Raw genomic sequence first — 8,273 nt, forward strand, 5'->3', positions numbered from 1 at the left:
CTACTCTGCCACTCGGTCTGAAAGCTGCCCTCTCCCAGCTGTCTCCTCTCCACGAGGTCCACTAAGCGGCAGTTACCATGCCTGGCACAGACACACACACATACACACATGCACACATGCACACACACGCACACACTCGCACATGCACACACACGCACACATCTCGTTCTGCCGTCCTTCCCATTCTCTCTCCGCACAGGCAACAAAACCAGAGCCACACGTTCCAGCTGCCTCTCAGCCATTTCGTTCACACACTGTCCTCTTTAGCCTGGTAAATCAAAGTCACAGAAATTTGTAATTTAGCAATTATATTTATATGTTAAATTCTCAATCCACCATTCATCCACACAATAGATTCACTGCCAATTGATAAAGATATAAACCGCCCACCTGGACAACATAAAATCGATCTGGTTCACCTAAATCTGAACCATCCTACTCCCGTAGACTCCACCTTGATCTCCTCCCTTCTCAATGGCCTGCGGGAGTCAGAACTAGCTGCGGGAGGCCAGGGCCAGAACTAGCGAGAGAGCGCGACCGGCAAGGTACGTGCGGAACCAGTTCCACCGCTTTTTTAAATTACCAAAACTTACAAAGAACTCTTAAGTATGAAAAATAAAACAATTCATCTAAAAGCTATAGACACCTCACCAAGGAAGACCTGTGGGTGTCAGATGAGCAGACTCTCAACATCTCACAGATTTGGAGAACTGCAGTTTAAACGATAAGGAGCCATCACTGCCCATGAGAATGTCCAGAGTCAGGGACACTGACACCTGACACTGTGTGGACCTGGAACACCACACGCCTACAAGCTCGAGCACGAGCCACCCTCTCCATGAGATTCACTAAGTAACAGTTACCATGCCTGGTACATGCACGCACCCGCAAGCGCACGTGCGCACACACACACACACACACACACACACACACAGACAGAGAGAGAGAGACAGAGAGACAGAGAGAGACAGAGAGACAGAGAGAGAGACAGAGAGAGACAGAGAGACAGAGAGACACAGAGAGACACAGAGAGAGAGACAGAGAGACAGAGAGAGACAGAGAGAGAGACAGAGAGAGAGAGAGACAGAGAGAGACAGAGAGAGACAGAGAGAGACAGAGAGAGTGAGAGACAGAGAGAGAGAGAAAGAGAGAGAGAGACACAGAGAGAGAGACAGAGAGAGACAGAGAGAGTGAGAGAGAGAGAGAGAGAGAGAGAGAGAGAGAGAGAGAGAGATTCTACCAGCCTAGCGGCTGTCTACCTAATCTAGAGGTGTGTTTTGATTTGTTCTAGCATCCCAGCACTTGGGCCAACAGCTACCATCATAGCTGAAGTTACCTACCACCCTGAGGTTGGCTACCCACTTACTACCCTGAGGTTGGTTACCCACTACCTTAAGGTTGGTAATCCACTTCCCTAAGGTTACCCAATTCAAGTCTTTGATGGTAGACTCACTACCCTAAAATCTTTCTTTGTGGCTTTGGTTTATGTGCTCTCAGTGGAGGTGGTTCTAGTAGCTTCCACATGGTTTCTCCTACCATAAAAGCCCAGGTTAGAGAAACAACCTGAGGCTCCCAAAGTAGCAGCTATGCCTTCTATTCTACTGCTGGAAGTGAGACTGGGAAATGGAAAAAAAAAAAAAGCCACTGGCCACTAAGAGTAGATCCAAACTGAAATCTGTGGGTCACCTAACACTGCCAGCCCCTACCACAGCCATTAGACACAGTGTGCCTCTGTCTTCAGGGGCAGCGAGTAGCAAGAAATGGTCCAGAACCCCACCCCCCCAAAGTCAAATGTTTCTCTTTCCCAAAGCAAAGGCATCAGGTGAGTGGCTGCAGGTCCCTTTGGGAGGCTGGGAGAAAGAGGAACATGAGATTGGATAGCATAGCAGAACCTTTCCTCAGGCCGGGATGGTGAACTGGGCCTTGAGAGAGCCAGGCCTTCTGTGAGTGCTGCCCGTGGGCTGGGCCTGAAGCTCCTCACTGGTACTATCCACTGAGACTTCAGTGCCAGTCCTTCAGTCTTGGAGATGTCATGACGATCTGGCCAGGCCTAGGTATCTACAAGGCTAAGCCACTCTAACCACTGCCCTGTAAATGTAACCTTTATTCTCCTGATGTAACTGTCGTCTCTGAGGCTTACTGCCTCCATCTGTTAACCTAGGCCTAGTCCTGGAAGCTTCTAGTCTCCTTACACTAAAGAATGGGACCACATGGAGGTAGAGAGGTGTGCCTCCAGGTGTTCCTGGAGCCTGGGAGAGGGGTTATGGACCCTGGACACCCCCCGGGGGGGGCGGCTGCAACCTGCAAGGCAAGCTGGGCCCCACTGATAGGGAGAAGGGACAGGGGTGGGTGGGGGAGGGTAAGTCTTAATGTCCTCTACTGGAGCAGCTGTGAGTGTGAACTGAGAATAGGTTCAGCTGCCGCCTATAGGAGCAGGAGGACAAGTGACATCTGGGTTCAGCTGTGGGTAGGAGGCAGCCCCTAACAGTCCCTTTCTCTTGCACGATGGTTGGACAATTTTCAGGGTCAGAACAAAGGCAAAAGTTGGGCCATTCCCAGTACAGGTTCCCTAACAGTCCCCTCGGGCTTGGAGCCCCACTCTCCAGGCAGTGACAGAACAGGAAGAGAATGAGGATGCAGGTATCTCCATGAGCCCAGGTGACAGGCTGTCCTCCCGGGGGTGGGAAGAGCTGTGTGTCATTTGCCCTGCCTTGCCAGACCGTCAGATGTCAGGTGCTGTTTGGACTGGTCCCACTCTGCCTGTCCTCCACCCAGGTGACTCTTAAGAGGACAGAAGAATAAAACCTCCAAACTCCAGAGCTGCACCTAGGCCAAAGTCTCTCTATCCCACCAGAGTCCCTGGAGGCAACTGCGTAGGGTAAACTGAGGCATCAGTGAAGTAAAGGCTACACTAGAACGGATGAAACATTGGACAGATGAACAACTGCATTGGGGAGGGCGAGGACAAGCCGGTGGGGGTGGGTGGACAGGTGGCAAGTGTTGTCCTCTCCCCTCTAAGAAGCAGAAGGAGCAGGGGTAGGAGCAGGGTGTAGGCCAAGAGGGTGTGGCTCAGCAAGACAACCTGGGGACTGACAGAAACATGCTTTGAAATGAAGTCTCTTTGGAGCTTATGGAAATGTTGAAGTCGTGCTAGAGTTCACAAAGATCCCCTCAGAGCCTCTATTGCAGCTGAGATCATAAAATAAAAGAACTATGTCCTTCCTATACTTTTAGCATGGGATCCAGCAGTGACCACACACACCAAACATTTCTCCAGCACATGCGTTCCCTAATTCCATCCAATGCTGCACAGCCTGCCCAGAGATGGGACGCAGAGAGGCTGAAGCAGAAAGCTCCCCCAATAAGAGTGCCCACCCCAGCCCTCGGCAGGTGCCAACCATAGCTTCAGGTTGTAACCTATGTGTTAGGGTTCCTACAGGACCCTCCTCAGGTCTGGGTCACTTGGAGTAACCCACAGAACTCAGGAGAGCACTGGCTTACATCCGCCCACTACTTTACTATAAAGACCATGAGAATCATGGCTAAACTGCCTGCAAAGTGTCCACTACACAAAGAGCCCCTCTCTCTCTCTTCTCAAGATGGCTTTGCCTGTGAGTGCTGAAATCTGCCATAATTCTAGGAGGGTGGAGCCCTAGCATGGTTTCCCTGGGGTCCTCTGGATGGGAAACTTGTCTTCTTCCTCACTCATTGATAAACCTATCATTTACCTGTACTGGTATGGATCCACAGTGGGGGCTGGGCTGGGCCACAGCACATGTATGGAGGTGCTGTTAGGGGACAACTTGCAGAAATCCCCTCCTTCTACTGTGTAGCTCCAAGAATTGAGCTCAGGTCATCAGGCTGGGAGGCAGCGGCCTTTGCCACTGAGTCATCTCTCGGGTCATTTATTATTTTTTTAATGTGGTAAATTGAAATCTAACACTATTTATTCATAAAACATTCACCTTTGGTCATTGGATCTCTTTTGGATAAAACCATTTTTAGTCAACTAATTCAGTCAACTGTTGTGGGTGCAGTACGCACATGCACACACACAAATATACACACACACACACAGAGTTGCACAAACACATACATAAACAAATATACACATGGACACATACACACAACACACAGAGACACATACAAATACAAGAAAACACACACAAATACACAACATACAAACATAACACATAGAAAACACACACACATACAAAGAAACACAAACATAACATACAAAACCACACACAGATATACACACACACAACACACATACAAATACACACAAATGTACACACACAAACACACAAATAAACATCTATACATATATATACACAATCACTCGTATCCATAGAAAAACGAAAAATGCACAACACACACATGTACACACATACCCCATATACACACAAATACATGTATACACAGACACAGAAACATACACACACACACACACACACACACACACACACACACACCATCTTCCACCTTTCTCCAGCCCCTTTCCACCCTTTCCACACCCTAACACTGGCTAATAGAGAAAGAATTACAGAGAGGAAAGGGAACAACGTTATTGTTAGACTACTTCCTGCTAATTAGGGGCTTCTAGTTCCTTGGAGCAGGTTTGATCTTTGCCATCAGAATATCTAATTTCTTTTTCTTTCTTCTTTGTGGGACACTACTTAAACCTTAACCAAGAGCAAACAGCCAACAATCCACTGTGTCTCTCGAGCCTTAGCATTTTTAAACCTTCTGAAAAGTTCTCAGCATTCTCAACATCACACAATCACAGAAACTACCTGCCACTGGCAAAACCACGCCCCCCACCAGAGCACGAGGCAAATCATAGTCAGCTGCTGTGGACGGTCTGACGCAGCCCACACCTGGGATTAGCACAGAAACATTCTCATAATATTTCTGTGTTTTATAGAGAAATCAAAACTCCAAAATTGTCACTACATTCCCCCCCACCATGTTAACCCATTAATTATGCTGGATGTAGCAGGAAATTATAAACAGGCATTTTCAATTAAATAAGTGCTTTCTGGATCAGTGGCCACAGCGTTCTGGAAACCCAATCTGCTCAGTTCTAATCTTTATCAGTTTGGATGGTATCCACAGCTTTGCATTTCCGTGGAGATGTAAACAAATCTGCATGTCCAATGCAAAACTTTCCCAGGCTTCCATTCCGGTGTTAACACATCCTTCCAGGATATAGACTGACTTAATTCTGTGGTGTTTTCTATAACCCAGTGTCTCTCAGCTGCTGTTTGAAACGACTTGTACTTTTTGCTGTGGGGTCTTCGAGACAGCCATCCCCCATTTCATTTCCCAATGACAAGAAATTGCCTTGGCTATCTCTCTTGGACCTACACTCACTAGTTCAATGGCAACCCCTGCCATGTTGCCTGCATACCCCTGGAAGCCTAGGCCTTCTTTCTGGTTTATATTTAGGAAAATCATTGCCCTTAGAGATCCTTGTTCACAATGTCGTTGCAAATGACCACAATTCCCACAATGAAAGCACTGAGTGTGTTGAGAGCTGAGCTCTTTAGTGGCATGGTCACAGTCTCTTTGGAAATGACTGTATTTCCTGCAATTGAAGCACCAGGAATCTTGATGTCAGAGACCTCTACCTATAGCTTGACCTATGATATTACATGGTACATGTTAGAACCAAAACCGGTTGTATTCCTTATCCACTCATCCGTCACCTCTGCTCGTGCCTTTAATGGTCTAATAACGTTCAGTATTCACATTTTCAAACACCAATGTCTCTGTCAATACCTGTCTTGGGTTGGGTCTGATACAGTTTTGTTCACAGCTGAGACTAATCTTTGGAAGAAAAAAAATAATCAGTGAATGCTTGTATGTCTTTGTAAACAAGGGGGATCTTTCCCCAGGCTCTCCAACCTTGTCCCAAGCTCTTAAAGCCACTAAGCAACATTGTTCTACTGTAGCCTCATCGAACTGAATCTGTTCTTGTATATCAGAGCACAGGCCTTCGTCTAGCAACTGGCCTTTTACTTTATTAATTCCCCTCACTGTGTTTCCCCGTTTAGTATTCAGAGTTTCTTCCTTCCACCATGTTGTCTATTGCAATTGCAGACCGGCCTCTAGCACAGCTGTAACATATCCCTCTCAGTCTCAGGGAATAATTTTGAGTGGCCAAGTTATTTAGATTTTGTTTCACATAAGGTTTGCATCTCTTTTGTGAGACCACAACCTCTTCGAGCCACCTTAGACCTATCATTTCCATAAGACGCCATCCTATCCCGTCATAAGCCCACTCCACACCGTTAGCAGGCATATACAGTGACAATTGGGAAGGCAGATGGTGTTCCGGTAACCGCAGGCCACTTTTCCTCCTACTCTGGCAGAGCAGTTAGAGATAAACCCTTTCTTTTGGAACTGGCTGTTTCATCGGCCTCTCCTCCCTCCTTCTCAGCTTTTCTCTGAACTGACTGCCCTCTAGCACAGTCTCTTTCCTTCTTCTCCTCCTGCAGAAAACTCCTGCTTTTTTGCACAGTCATTTTTGTTGTCCCTTTTCTGGTGCCCCTGCCTCCCCAGCGCTTCCACCTCCACCTGCAATTTTTCCAGTTGCAGCCAACTCTGCATCCCTTGCAGACACCAGAGATCAGAGTGACCCCTTTTGTTTACCCTTTTCCACCATTTTTTTTTTGTTTCTCAGGACCCTCTACTTCTACCCAAAAGTTTTCCAACCGCTTAGCCATTCTCCCAATGTTTTTTGAAACAAAATATAAGAAGTAAAAGAAAAACAAGAAAACCCTCTCTGGGAGCAAATATATCCCAGTGGTAACAGCCACAATAAAATTTTTGCTGGTGTCTTGATTAAAATACTCATTCCTTCATCTCCTGCCATGAGATCAAATTTCCCATTCTGCCTAGGCCCACATCTGGGTGCCGCTTGTAGCTGGATTTTGGCTACTCTATGGGTTCTTTTCTCTTCTCTCTTTCTCCCCCCCCCTTTTCTTTCACCTTTTCAAACCCCTAACACTAGAAGAGGAACAAAAACGATAGAAAGGAAAGAGGGTAATGTTATCATTAGACTGCTTCCTGCTGACTCGGGGCATCTAGATCCTTGGGGCAGGTTTGATCTTTGCCATCAGGATATCTAATAATTCTTCTCTTCCTCCTCCTCCTCCTTCTCTTCCTCTTCCTCCTCCACTTCCTCCTCCTTCTTCCTTCTTTCTTCTTTCCACATGGCTACTCAACAAACCATGACCAACAGCAAACAACCAACAATGCACCCAACCTCTTGGAGCCCTAGCATTTGTACTCCCTTCAAAACGTCCCCGGAATTCCAAACATCACACAGTCACAGGAACTATCTGCTGCTGGCAAAATCATGTCTCTGCTAGAGACTGACGTAAAACATAGTCAGCTGCTGTGGACAAACATATTTCACACATGGTATTTTAAAAATACTGTATTCTTATAATTTTTCTGTGTTTTTAAAGAAACCAAAACTCTAAAAGTGCGTCTTTCTCTCTCTGTCTCTGTCTCTCTGTCTTTCTATCTGTCTCTGTCTGTCTCTGTCTCTCTCTTTGTCTCTGTCTGTCTCTCTCTCTCTCTGTCTCTGTCTGTCTGTCTGTCTGTCTGTCTCTCTCTCTCTCTCTCTCTCACACACACACACACACACACACACACACACACACACACACACACACACACACACAGAGAGAGAGAGAGCATCTTGGGGATTTGGGCAGCAGACGGTCACAGAACAGGGTCTATGGTAGGGTCAAAGTTGATCCCTGAGTTATTTCTTTGAGGCTGAACGTGAAGCTTTAGGCCCCACCCTGACTTCAGAGAGCCAGTGCTGCCCTCTACTGGGAATGAGCCATAGCCCAACATACCCCGAGGAAGGCAACAGGCAAGCCAGAGAGCGTCAGAGCAGAGGGGTGGAAGGCAAAGGTATCCGAAAGGCATGCTGCTATGTGGTCCTGCAACACATGGCTCCCTGGCCCAGCTGCTGGGTTTGGGGAAGAGAGGGTGAGCAGACCTGGTATTGGAGGGCCAGTCCTGGGGTCCTTACCACTCTGAGAAGACAAAGTGAGGCCACTTGAGGGAAGCACCTGTCTCCACTCTTTTCCTAGGTACAGAGGAATTGAGGAGGGGATTCTAGGTGGTTCCAAGCCCATGTTGGCTGCCGGATTCTTTCTTCCATGCAGGTGGAGAAAGGTGGTTGAGGAGTGAGCAAGACCAGGTGGTGAGCAAGCAGGAGGCCCTGCTGCAGGTGGCCACGCACACTG

Source organism: Rattus norvegicus, chromosome 1 (assembly GCF_021556685.1).
Source record: "Rattus norvegicus strain SHRSP/BbbUtx chromosome 1, alternate assembly SHRSP_T2T, whole genome shotgun sequence".
NCBI classification, from domain to species: domain Eukaryota; kingdom Metazoa; phylum Chordata; class Mammalia; order Rodentia; family Muridae; genus Rattus; species Rattus norvegicus.